This window comes from Mastigoproctus giganteus, chromosome 2 (assembly GCF_048544385.1).
Source record: "Mastigoproctus giganteus isolate SK-2022 chromosome 2, ASM4854438v1, whole genome shotgun sequence".
Taxonomy (NCBI): Eukaryota; Metazoa; Arthropoda; class Arachnida; order Uropygi; family Thelyphonidae; genus Mastigoproctus; species Mastigoproctus giganteus.
In genome coordinates this window covers 252,790,797-252,804,532 of record NC_143576.1, presented here as the reverse complement: position 1 = coordinate 252,804,532, position 13,736 = coordinate 252,790,797, and the positions used below count along the sequence as shown (strand labels likewise).

At 37.9% G+C, this 13,736-nt stretch overlaps 1 protein-coding gene and 1 pseudogene across 1 annotated transcript in view; both read left to right on the top strand.

Moving 5' to 3' along the window:
* The window catches only part of LOC150090384 (tRNA (guanine(6)-N(2))-methyltransferase THUMP3-like), a 76,757-nt gene that overhangs the window by 9,946 nt on the left and 53,075 nt on the right, over positions 1 to 13,736 (top strand). The gene's annotated exons all lie outside the window — the stretch shown is intronic.
* Positions 857 to 977, top strand: LOC150090385 (5S ribosomal RNA; annotated as a pseudogene).

Here is a 13,736-nt window from a genome sequence, read left to right as displayed (position 1 = left end):
GAGTTGTTAAAGGACACTACTGACAGTATGCTGCTGCAAAAGGATCTGGAATGGTTGAGCAGATGGGCTGAGTGGTGGCAAATGAAGTTGAACATTGACAAATGTAAAGTACTACATATGGGAAAAGTAACCCCAGAGCAACATATCAACTCTGTGGTACTACACTGACAGTGGTAGAGAATGAAAAGGACCTGGGGGTAATTGTGCAGGCAGATATGAAGTTTTCTGAGCAGTGCAGAAGGGCTGCAAGAGTAGCTCATTGTGTCTTGTCAATGATATATAGGAATTTTTCTAGCAGGGATAAGGAGGTGATTATTCCCTTGTATACGGCAACGGTCAGGCCACACCTTCAGTACTGTATACAGGTCTGGAGGCCTCATTTCAAAAAGGATGTAGAGCTGCTGGAACAATTATAGAGAAGGGCAACAAGATTAGTGAATGAAACAAAGGGTTGCTCTTACGAAGAATGGCTTAAGTTTTGCAAATTACAGTGTCTGGAGACTAGGCACCAGCGAGGTGATCTGATAGAGGTGTATAAAGCCTTGAATGGTTTGAGCATGCTCAATGCTGATGGGATTCTTCCTCTTGCTCAGAATAATCACCTGAGAGGGCATAAATTCAAATTGAGGAAAGACAGATGTGCGGAAATTTGCCTTTAGCCAGCGGGTAGTTGGTTGATGGAACAGACTTCCATCCCTTGTTGTGGGAGTTAATAGCCTAAATAAATTTAAGGCTCGGCTGGACAGGTATTTCGAATGAACCGAGGGGTGAAATGGGAGTGGGTTTTTTTTTTTTTTTTTTTTGGCTGATGCTGCATAAGCTTGCTTTCTTGCATCATATGCCTCTACTAATGCTAATCAACTATCATACTAGGCTGAATGCACCGGTTCTCCTCCGATCACCGAAGTTAAGCAGCATTAGGCCTGGTTAGTACTTGGGAGAGTGGCCAAAACTGGGAATACCAGGTGTAGTTGAATATTTAACCACTGGCCTGTGGCTGTGATGGGTAGGTTGCAACAAACTGTACTTTGTACATCTCATTATTATTGTTGTAATAGATTCTCAACCACCTGCTGGCTACAAGACAAATTTCCACACATCTATTCTACAACTGTCTTTCCTCAATTTGAATTTATGCACCCTCAGGTGCATAATCTGAGCAAGAGGAAGAATCCCATCAACATTGAGCTTACCTAAACATTCAAGGCCTTATACACCTCAATCGGATCACTTTGCAGGTGCATAGTCTCCGGAAATTGCAATTTGCAGAACTAAAGCCTTTCTTGCTAAACCCTTTGTTCCACTCCCCTCTCTCATTGCCCTTCTCTGTTCTCGTTCCAGGAGCTCTACATCTTTCCTAAAATGAGGCCTCCAGACCCTTGTGCAGTACTCAAGTTGTGGCCTGACCATTGCCTTATACAAAGGGATAATCAAAAACTTGTCTCTGCTAGCAAAATTCCTATATATCACTGACAAAACTCCATGACCTGCTCTGGCAGCTTGTCTGCACTGCTCAGAGAACTTCATATCTGACTGCACAATTACCCCTGGTCTTTTTTTTTCTCCACTACCCTAAGTTTAGTACAACACAATTGGTATGTTACTCTGGGGTTACTGCTACCCATATGCAGCACTTTGCATTTGTCAATGTTAAACTTCAGTTGCCACTCTCAGCCCATCTGCCCAACTTTTCTAGATCCTTTTGCAGTAACTTACAATCATTACTGTCACTAACAGCCCTGCCAACATTTGTATCATCTAAAAACTTGGACATTTAAACCTGATATAACCATCAATATAATCGATGAATATACAAAACAACAGTGGGCCCAACACCGAACCATGGGGAACTCCACTAATAACATCAATCCACGAAGAGCACTGTCCATTAATTACAACTGTCTTTTCCCACTCAATCCCCCTTTATCCATTGTAGCAATTTGCCCTTGATACTCATCATCATCAGCCATTTTCAATCCACTGCAGGATGAAGGCCACTCCAGCAACTTTCCAGTTCCTTCTGTTTTGAGCATTGGCCATCAATTTACTACCCACAAACTCATGAATTTCATCTATCCATCTCCGCCTTTGTCTTCCAGGTTTTCTTCTAGCTCCTCTTGGGTACCATTCTGTTATTTTCTTAGTCCATCTGTCATCATGTCTTCGAGCTATGTGTCCTGCCCAAGACCATTTTAGTTCTTTAGTTTTGATAAGAATGTCCTTTACTTGAGTTTGCTGCCTAATCCATGTGTTTCGCTTCTTATCTAACAGTCTGATTCCCAATATAATTCGTTCCATTCTTTGCTGTGTAGTTCTCAGCTTCTCTTCCATTCTTTTGGTGAGTGCCCAAGTTTCACTTCCATAAGTCATGGTGGGGAGTATACATTGATTCATTATTTTACGTTTCAGACAAACTGTTATATTGCTCTTCAGTATGTGACTGTATTTCCTGAATGCTATCCATCCAAAATTTATTCTTCTCTTGACTTCCAGCCATTTATCATTATTACAGCTAATAACTTGTCCCAGATAAGTATATGACTCCACCTTTTCAATTACTGCTCCTTCAATCATTATTTCCTTTTCTGTGACATACCTGTTCATCATTACTTTTGTTTTAGCCATATTCATCTTTAGTCCAAAATCCTTACTAACTCTGCATAACTGATTTAAGATTTTCCTCTAATTCTTTGGGATCGTGGCTTATGACCACAATGTCATCTGCAAATCGTAAATGGTTTTGGTACTCTCCATTCACATTGACTCCTTTCTGCGACCAGTCTAATCTTCTGAAAGCTTCCTCAAGGGCAGCAGTAAGCAGCTTCGGAGATATTGTGTCTCCTTGTCGAACTCCTTTCTCGATTTTAAATTTCCTACTGTCTTTGTCTAGTCTAATAAAGGAGGTAGCATTCTCATATATTTTCTTCAAAATCATAATATGTGGGGAATCAATGCCTTGTCTTTCCAGTGCCTGAAACATTGCCTTATGCTGTATGGAGTCAAATGCCTTTTCATAATCCACAAATGCCAGGCATTAATGGTGTTTTATATTCATTTGCTTTCATTAGCTGTGATATTACGTGAAGGTGATCCATAGTTGAGAATCCTGTCCTAAAGCCAGCCTGCTCTTTGGTTGATTCTTATCAAGTATTCTTTCTAATCTGTTAGTAATAACCCTTGTGAACAACTTGTAGATATGGGATAACAAGCTAATTGGTCTATAATTTCCAATTTCTGATTTATCTCCTTTCTTATGCAGCAAAACTATGATTGCATTATTCCACTGCTTAGGCGTCACACCTTTTCTAATGCACTTTGTGAAGAGCCTTGCCAGTTTTTGTTTTGTCTCTTCCTCCCAATTTTAACAACTCTACAGTAACTTCATATTCCCCCGGGGCTTTCTGATTCTTAATTTTCTTCAATGCATGTTCTACCTCATCAGGAAGAATATCGGGTATGTCGTATGTGTTGCTAGTTTGCAATCCATCTTCCCCACTGCTGGCATCATTCCCTCGCTCCTTGTATAATTCTCTATAGTAGTTTTCTGCTATTTGAATTATGCCTTCTCTGCTGTTTATAAGTACACCATCGCTATTCTTCGGTTTTAGTATCATTTGTCTTTCTGTATTACTGCTCATGGCTGCTGATTTAAATCCTTTGTTTTCCCTTAATGCTTGTTCTACTTTTCTTGTGTTAAATCTTCTTATGTCCTCTCTGAGTCTCTTTCTAATGGCTTTGCATAACTCAGTATACTCAATTTTCTTCTTGTCAGTGTTTATCTTGCTCTTCATTTTTCGCCTTCGGTTCATCATGACAAGTGTTTCTTGACTAATTTTTTCTTCTTTGGATTTCTGTTTCCCTATAGGTTTCTTGGGCTTTATCACTTTCAGAAAGTTGTAATATTCCTCGTCAATATCTTGGTCCTGAGCAGTCTGCAGAAGCTCAAACTTGTTCTTAAGTTCCAGTACATACTGCTTTTTCTCCTCCTCTGTTATTTCAAAGACCTTTGTATTATTTACTCGAGTCAGTTTTTTCCTTTCCTACATCTATATCAAGTGTACATCTTACCATTCTGTGATCACTTCCAACATTTACCTTATTCAGGACGGTAACATCATTCACAATATATCTTCTGTTAGTGAGGACGAAGTCGATTTCATTATTTGTTAATCCATTTGGACTCTGCCATGTCCATTTTCTGTTCACTCTTTTCTTGAAAAAAGTGTTCATTACTAACAATCCTTGAGATTCTGCAAATTCCACAAGTCTTTCACCACTTTTATTTCTTTCACCAATTCCAAAATTTCCTATAGTTCCTCTTTCTGCACTGTTTTGTCTTTTTCCAACCTTAGCATTGAAGTTCCCCATGATAATAGTGTAGTGGGTTTTCTGCTCATCTAAAAAACTCAATTTCAGTGTACATTTCTTCAACCTCTTCATCATCATGGCTCGATGTTGGTGCATAAATCATTATAACTTTTAGTTTGTATCTCTTAGAAATCCTGAGTTTAGTCTTGACACCCTTAATACTATACTTCTCCAATTTGTACAGCAGTACAAAATAAAAGAGGCATCTGTTCTCAGGATCCATACTGAAAGAAAATTTAGCCACTCTGAGAAATACAGATCAACAAGGTTTGTACAGCAGTGTTTTATGTTCAACTGTATCAAAAGCTTTCCTGAAATCTAAATCAAATTGGTCAGATAAGACTTCCCTTTAAGAAATCCATGCTGTGTTTGAACTATAACTGAAATCTTAATACCATCCAGCAATCAACTATCATACTAGGCTGAATGCTGAACTAGATGATCCTGCAGTGCTTCTGTAACCAATGACTCTATTATTTTCCCAGAACAGAAGTTATACTAACAGATCTGTAATTACTCGTCACCTTCTTATCCCCTTTTTGAATTGGGGATACATTTGCACATCTCCAGTTGATGAGGAACCTTCCCTGAGTCCAAGGATGCTGTTATAGTCATGGCTAAGTGTTTGCTTACTTTCTTTGTTGCCTCCTTTAATATAACTGGATAGATCCTGGCCACCTTAGATGCCTTTCTTATGTTTAACTTCAACAAATTCTCCTCCAGTTTGCTCTCAGTTATTACAAAATTGTTAAGCTCCCTATTAGAGCTTAATAAGCTTCTGACCTTCACTTCCCTACAGAAATCCTTATGTGTGAATGTACATACAAAATACTCATTCAGTTTGTCAACTACCGGAGAGGAATCATCAACAATTGAACCATTGTTATCAAGCGGACCGATCTGATTCCTCCCCTTCCTTCTAGAGTTTACATAAATAAAGAAGTCTTTGCTGTTTTTCTTTGCATTCTTTGGCAAAGATTTCTCATAATCTGGGCTCCTCCATAGCCAGGTGGGCAGGAGCAGTAGTGTGTAGCACACGCTTCTTGATTAGACTGGGGTTCGAGCCCGTGACCACCAAATACAGAGGATGCGGAAAAGTCAGGGAATGACCACCGCATATTCCCGGAGCAATATGGCCTTAGTTGCTAATGATCCTGAAAACCAAATAACAACAACTCATAATCTGCATTCGCTTGCCTAATCTCTTTTGTTACTTGATTATAGATTAGCTTATATCTACCATAGGCTTCTGTGTCGCCTGATAATTTATATGCATCCCATGCATTTTTCTTCTCTACCATGTCTCATTAGTTCATCTGACATCCATTTAGGCCTCAACCTTGAATAGTATTTCTTAGTTTGTATGAAAAGCCTAGTAGTTTCCAAGATTAATTCCTTGAATTCTTTCCATTTAACATCATCAGTTGGTTCCACTGTATAGAATTTAAAAACTGTCTTAGACCACTGTAGTCACCTTTACGATAGCAAAACCCTTCCATTTACCCCTAATGCTAGTTACATATTTGAGTAAATCCCACATCAGTACACTGCGAACAGTGCCACCTAGTTGGTTCCTTTATTTGCAATGCATGAATAATCACTTCCGATAATCACATCAAAGTATTACTCCTTCTAGTTGCCTCTCGAACATGCTCCTGTAGAAAACAACCATCCAGTAAATCCACAAAAGCTTGCTGGTGAGTGTACAACCCACAAGTTCCAGTCAATATCTTGGAAGTTAAAATTCTCCTTTATACGTCTTCTGATTTACTGGCCCACTCTATTTCTCTGTACAGTTGTTCATTATATTTGTCAGAGTCATTAGGCCTATAACACACTTCTTCCCTCATTTTTGCTTTCCCAGTGTACATTGTACTGTCCACCCATGTCATCTGGATGCACTGCCTTAGATTTTGTTTCTTAACTAACTGCATAACCCCTCCTCCTTCCTATCCTGTCTTGACTTTCTGTATCCATCGTACTCCCCAAATTCCAATTCTGCACTGCTTATATCTGTGTGACACCATGTCTGTGATAGAAGTCAACAAAGAATATTTAACCCAACATTGGTGATGCCCCCAGGTGTTACAAATGAGGTTCAGAAATTAAAAAAAATTTAATTTTCTTTTTAATTTCTGAAAAGGGTTTTAGGTTTTTTGAATTCTGTTGACAATACTAATATTTCATCTTTTTTGGATGCAAGTTTTTATTTTTTAATGAATCATTTTATTAAAAAATGCTGTGATTTTTACATCTTTTATTTTCAAAAAAAAATAATTAATTCTGCTGAAAATGAAAAAAAAAAAAAAAATAGCATTATAAACATTAAATATAAAGATGAAACTGTTAGTCTCTTCCATTTTCTAGTTTTAAAAAATCATTGAATGCACAAAATTTGAAATGTATACATGTGCATATATTTCTGCTTATTATGTTTATAAAAAGTTTTTAAATAAATGCACATATATTAGATAGAATTATTTACTTCAGTTTTCAATTTTTTTTTTTTTTTTTTTTCATAATTTATTTCAAATTTGAAACACCATGAAGCGTTCTGTCTGTCTGCTATCAATCCTTAGTGAATATTGTCTTCTGTTTTCATATTCATTGTTAAAAACATTGATATTTACAGAACATCTATTAAAAAAGGAGATTTCTTTAAATAACTAGACAGTGTATACTACTATTCTTTATGTTTACAGTAGAACAAACTTGGTCTTCACAACAAATTTCTGTTATTGTATTATTTTTTTAGAATGGTCTTGCTAAAAGTTTGATCTTGTATTTATTACATAACTATAGTCAGTTTTGAAAAAACTTGATGCAATGGTCTTTATGGTCATTATTATTATTAGCCATATGGTGCAAGGAATCCTGAGGCTTATGCTGCACCAGTCAAAACAAAAAAAAATTTCCCGAGTTACCCTGAGAGAGAGAGAGAGAGAGAGAGAGAGAGTGAAGAATGATGATATCCAGCTCAGGATACTGGATGTGCCAAGCCCATACTCACCAGATGGAGCCCCTGGGGTAGTATGACCCATATACAGTATTTTACATTTGTCAATGTTAAAGTTGTGAAATGAATTGCCTTGAGGACTACTAACATTGACTATTACATACTTTGAATTGTTGATGAGAAAAAGATGGCGACTCCGTAGCCAGGTGGGAAGGAGCAGCAGTGCGTAACACATGCTTCTTGATTAGACCGGGGTTCGAGCCCATCACCACCAAATACGAAGGATGCGGAAAGTTCAGGGAATGACCACCGCATATTCCCGGAGCAATATGGCCTTAGTTGCTAATGCTCCTAAAAACCAAATAACAAACAAACAAACATGAGAAAAAGATCTTTGATCTTTTTCTCATTGACAATTAGATAAATTAATAAACGCTGTGAAGTTATTAGTAATTGCAAAAGTCTGGGCATTTTGATCTATGTAACTAGAAAACTGAAGCCAACTAGAGTTGTGAACATTGAGGTCTTCAAGGAAAACTTTCTCACTGTTAGGAAAGTTAGATTGTTTACTTTCTGACATGCATTTCTTAAAAATTAAGCTAGCCAATGACAGAAACAGTGTTTTAGGACTTTGGCTGTAAATTGAGAAAACTGCATTAAGAACTGAACATTACATATACAAATGCTGTCCACTACAAACAGCAGGGTGGGGAGGGGTGCATTTTTTGAACCTTTTGGGATACCTTTGTTTATAATCCATGATTGTTACTTAGTGTTCTGTTCGCGCCTGTGTTTTGGGATTTTATGACAGTGATTGCTATTCCTTATTTAGCCCAAATGGTAAAAAGGCAGAATAGCACTCTCCTCCATGACAGTATGGCAGAGGATGGTTTGCCATTTTCATTTTGTTATTTGCCACTTATCACTTATTTAGATAGGTGTGAGTTCAAATTCCATCCTGAATTGGAAAGGTCTTCAAGAATGAACACCTTTTGGGACTTTAATTGAGGCTTCATATGGGGCTATTCTCAGGTGGAAGGAGTAGGTTCCCCCAATGAATTATTCCTTGTTTTTCAGTATGCAAAACAAATTGGTCTATGAATTCACTCAGTGCAATGTACTCTTATATGCTATTGCACTATATAAATAACAACACCCAACAGTGACAAACCATTTAAGAATATGGTAAGTGAAGCCTGTTTATTTGAATAGTATTGGGAAAGCAAGAATATGAATAAAAATTATGTATTTCCATAACGTCTAGTTTAATCTCTGCTTACTGCCTTCCTCTAAGTATGAAGGTTATAACCACTTATATCTGATTTATTTATCGTTCTGTACAAAGCTTTTTCATCATCTATGTTTAGTTGTGTGTGAATTACTCGCAAAACTAAACATAGAGAAATTTTTTTTTTCCACCAAGCATTCCTTCTGTTGTTGTGATTTTACTGCCTCACTGGAAAATCATGATCAGGGAAAAATAAACCTGAAATTTCTGGTTTTGGGTTTGGACTTGTTTCAGGATGATATGAAGTTCAGAACTATTTTGAAAAATGTACCTAAGAAGCTTACCATCACTCACCATTCATAGGGTTCACAATGAAGAAGACAACCTCTGTCAAGATCTGAACTGAATAGTATAAAATCATAAAGAAGTGTGAAAGATGGTATAGCAAAGCTTTGCAAATACCATGCAGTCATAGTTGTCCTCTATGATGGTATAGTGGTTTCATCAAAGACCAGAAGAATTCTTAAAAGCCTTTTCATTTAGGGCTTTAAATACTTAACTCTCTTCCTTTATCTGCAAAAAGAATAAAATTCCTGAACTTCCTAATTCATTGACCCCAGGGGCTCACATTTGGTGAGTATGGGCTTAGCACACCCAGGGTCCTGAGCTGGATATCATTATTCTTTTCTTTCTTGGTGATTCCCTTCTAGTTCCCCGTTGCTCGCTCTCTCTCTCTCTCTCTCAGGGTAATTCAGAATTTTTTTTTTTTTTTTTTTTTTTTTTTTGGCTGTTGCAGCATAAGCCTCAGGCTTCCTTGCACCATATGGCCCATAATAATAATAGTAATTTCACAGATATATACTTGATCTTACTGATGTAATGTCCATTTTTATATAAAATCTGCTAAGCCCCATGTACTTTTTCTAACAGAATTTTGGTTATGACTTTCCTTGACCATCACTTATCTGCCCTAATGAGTCACTGTGGAATTCCTTTCACTTTAAAGGCGGCACTTATGCATAAGTCCACTCCGATATTATTTTTCAGTGATTTCCTAATATAGTATGTCCTACATTTGATCTTTGGCTCGACATCTCTTTAGCCATTTAGTCAAACTTATTTGTGACCTTCACTCTCCCAACTTGACATTGTCACTCAGAAAGAACTTTTTTCTTTCTTTGAAATTTAACTTTCTCTAGTATAACTTTTGTAACAGTGAAGTAACTTTCCATAGAGCTTTTTAATGTTTGTAACTCCAACTGGTTTCAGTTTAATACTGTAGAATTTCACGGCTGTTTCAGTGCAGTAGTTGAAATAAAATCAGCAAGCTCTCACTAAATATTGACCACTGAGTACTTAGCACTAAGGCTTAAATACCATTATCTTCATTTCTTCCTAATATATTTTTAAATTGTATAGTGCCGACCGGGCTAGCCAGGTGGGTAAAGTGCCTGCCTGGCAACCCAAAGGTCGCGGGTTCGAATCTCACCTCGGGCTTGGATCAGAGTAAAATGCAAAAACTTTGGGAGGTGCATTATGGCCACAGAAGCCGATGCGCCAACAACTAACAAAAAAAAAATAAAAAAATAAAAATTGTATAGCATCACTTGAATAGGTGAATCTGCTATACATTTAAAAATCTGAGACAGTGGGATAGCTGTTTCGAAGCAGCTGGTTTCTTATTAGCTGGCAGTCGGCCTTTGATAGTGAATGTATGCTTAACTGTGAATAAAGTATTTTGTTGAAATGAACAGACAAATGGTGTAGGAAAATAAAACTTCCATTTTAAAAACATGGTGATAGCCATGTTTATCTTTAACCCATAGAATGGGGCCATGTTTGATCTATGCAGTACAATACTATAGGATTGCAGGGATATTTCAATGCATCCAGTCCTTAGCATCAAGTACTTGGCACTTGATCTTTGTGTGAGCAGAAAGCCTACCCTTGATTGAAATTGAATGCAGGTAATGTGTACTAGCATAGAATTTTAATTTTATTTCAACTGTATTGAAATACCCTTGCAATCTCGGTCTCAGATTTTTAAATGTAAAGCAGAGTCACCTGTTCTGGTGATGCTCTCAAATTTAATGAAGGTATTAACAACAATGGTATTTTGCTCTAAGTTTAACATAAGCCCAAGTCTTGGTGCCAAGCACTCAGCACTCAACACATTAAGAGCAGTAAATCTCTGCATGATCAAAACTGAATGCAGATAATGTGTACAAATTTTGATTTTATTCAGGTTCAGCTTGCTAGTTGTACAGACACGGTTGGTAGAGATGCTGAAATTTTTGCTGTTACTTAATGACTAGAGAGACAAGATTTTTTGAAAAATTGATCCATCATATGTTTTTGAAGATGTTTCATTTTCAAGAGCATAATTTGAACTAAATTGCATAACTCAGCATATTTTTCAAACTTTGCATACAGAAGGTACAAATGGCTCTCTGCAAGTAGATCAGATTTATGTTTACCATACTCCTTCAAAACAAAACACCAAGACACATCTACAGCTTTTTTGAAGCATTAAATAGTTTGGTGAAATATTTAATCCTTTTGAATTATTGGACCAGTTTATGGAGAAAAATACCTAGTCTAGTCTTCAGTGAGTGACTAGAAACATGATTTCTGAAGAGAAGGAAATAAACCCCAGGGACTCACATCTGGTGAGTATGGGCTTGGCACACCCAGGGTCCTGAGCTGGATATCACCATTCTTCTGTTTCTTGGTGATTCCCTTCTACTTCTCTCTCTCTCTCTCTGGGTAACTCGGAAATTTTTTTTTTGGCTGGTGCAGCATAAGCCTCAGGCTTCCTTGCATTATATGGCTAGTAATAATAATAATGATATCTTGTCAGGTTTGTTCAAAAGAAGCTACTTATAAGACTGTGAAAGAGAAGAAAGGAAGAGTTTTTATGTTGATTGAGATTAAGCCCACATCTTCTAAATCTTGAATTTATCATTGACAAAACTGCATAAACCATCTTCCTTCTTTGTGAAATATTGTTTATAGCATTAGTTGAGGCATATGATGCAAGAAAGCAAGCTTATACAGCATCAGCCAAAAAAAACCCATTTCACCCATCCAGTCTCTCCAAATGTTTGTCTAGTTCAGCCTTAAATTTATTCAAGCTATCAACTTCCACAACAACAGATGGAAGTTTGTTCCAGCAATCAATCACCCGCTGGCCAAAGGCAAACTTCCGCACATCTACTCTACACTGTCTTTCCTCAATTTGAATTTATGCCTCCCCTCAGGTTCTTAATCTGAGCAAGTGGAAGTATCCTATCAGCATTGAGCCTACTCAAACCATTTAAGGCCTTACAAGACGCCTCCATAGCCAGGTGGAAAGGAGCAGCAGTGCGTAGCACACGCTTCTTGATTAGACCGGGGTTCGAGCCCGTCACCACCAAATACGGAGGATGCAGAAAGGTCAGGGAATGACCACCGCATATCCCCATAGCAATATGGCCTTAGTTGCTAATGCTAAATAACAAACAAATCAAGGCCTTACACACCTTGATCAGATCACCTTGCAGGTGCCTAGCCTCCAGATGCTGAAACTTGCAGAACTTAAGCCATTTCTTTGTAAGTGCACCCCTTTGTTCCTCTCACCAATCTTGTTGCCCTTCTCTGTACTCATTCTAGCAACTCTACATCCTTCCTAAAATAAGGCCTCCAGACCTGTATACAGTACTCAACGTGTGGCCTAACCATTGCCTTGTACAAAGGGATAATCAACCACTTGTTTTTTTTTTTTTTTGTTAGTTGTTGGTGCATCGGCTTCTGTGGCCATAATGCACCTCCCAAAGTTTTTGCATTTTACTCTGATCCAAGCCCGAGGCGAGATTCTAACCCGCGACCTTTGGGTTGCCAAGCAGGCACTTTACCCACCTGGCTAGCCCCGTCGGCTCAACCACTTGTCTCTGCTAGCAAAATTCCTATATATCACTGACAAAACTCCACGACCTGCTCTGGCAGCCAGTCTACACTGCTCAGAGAACTTCATATCTGACTGCACAATTACCCCCAGGTCTTTTTCATTCTCCATCTCCGTGAGTGTAGTACCACACAGTTGGTATGTTTCTCTTGGGTTACTGCTACCCATATGGAGTACTTTGCATTTATCAATGTTAAACTTCAGTTGCCACTTCTCAGCCCATCTGCCTACCTTTTATAGATGATGTTGCAGTAGCTTACTGTCATTAACAACCCTGCCAACCTTTGTATCGTCTGCAAACTTAGACATTAAACCTGATATGGGTTGAGCATGCTGAATTCTGTTGCGATTCTTCCACTTCTTCAGATTACGAACCTAAGGAGGCATAAATTCAAATTGAGGAAAGACAGCTGTAGAATAGATGTGTGGAAATTTTCCTTTAGCCAGCAGGTGATTAATTACTGGAACAAACTTCCATCTGTCATTGTGAAAGTTGATAGGTTAAATAATAAATTTAAGGAGGAACTGGACAAATATTTAGAGGGAATGGTTGTGTGAATTTTTTTTTTTTTTTTTTTTTTTTTTTTTGGCTGATGCTGCATAAGCTTATACCCTTGCTTTCTTGCATCACATGCCATAATTACTATTACTGTTATTACTATACAGTATACCTTCATCGATATCATTGATAAATAAACAAAACAACAATGGGTCCAGCACAGAACCCTGGAGTACTCTGCTAATAACATTAGTCCACATAGAGCAGTGTCCATTTATTTCTACTCTCTGCCATCTCCCACTCAACCATCCCTTTATCCATTGCAGTAACTTGCCCTTAATTCCATTGCAGTAACTTGCCCTTAATTCCATACTGCTCCAATTTGTACAGCAGCTTTCAGTGTGCAACAGTATCAAAAGCTTTCCTGAAATCCAAGTATATGATATCAAAATTATTTTTTGCATTCAGTTCCCTTGTGACCACATCATAGTATCTAATCAAGTTGGTCAGACAGGATTTTCCCCTTAACAAACCCACACTGTGTGTGAACTGTTACTGCTCTCTTGTCTAGGCGATCCTGTATCACCTCTTTAACCAGTGACTCCATTATTTTCCCTGGAACAGAAGTTCAACTGACAGGTCTTTATTTGTGTCACCCTCTGAACCCCCTTTGTGAATTGGGGATACATTTGAACATCTCCAGTCCATGGGGACCTCCCCTGACTCTAAGGAGGCTCTCATA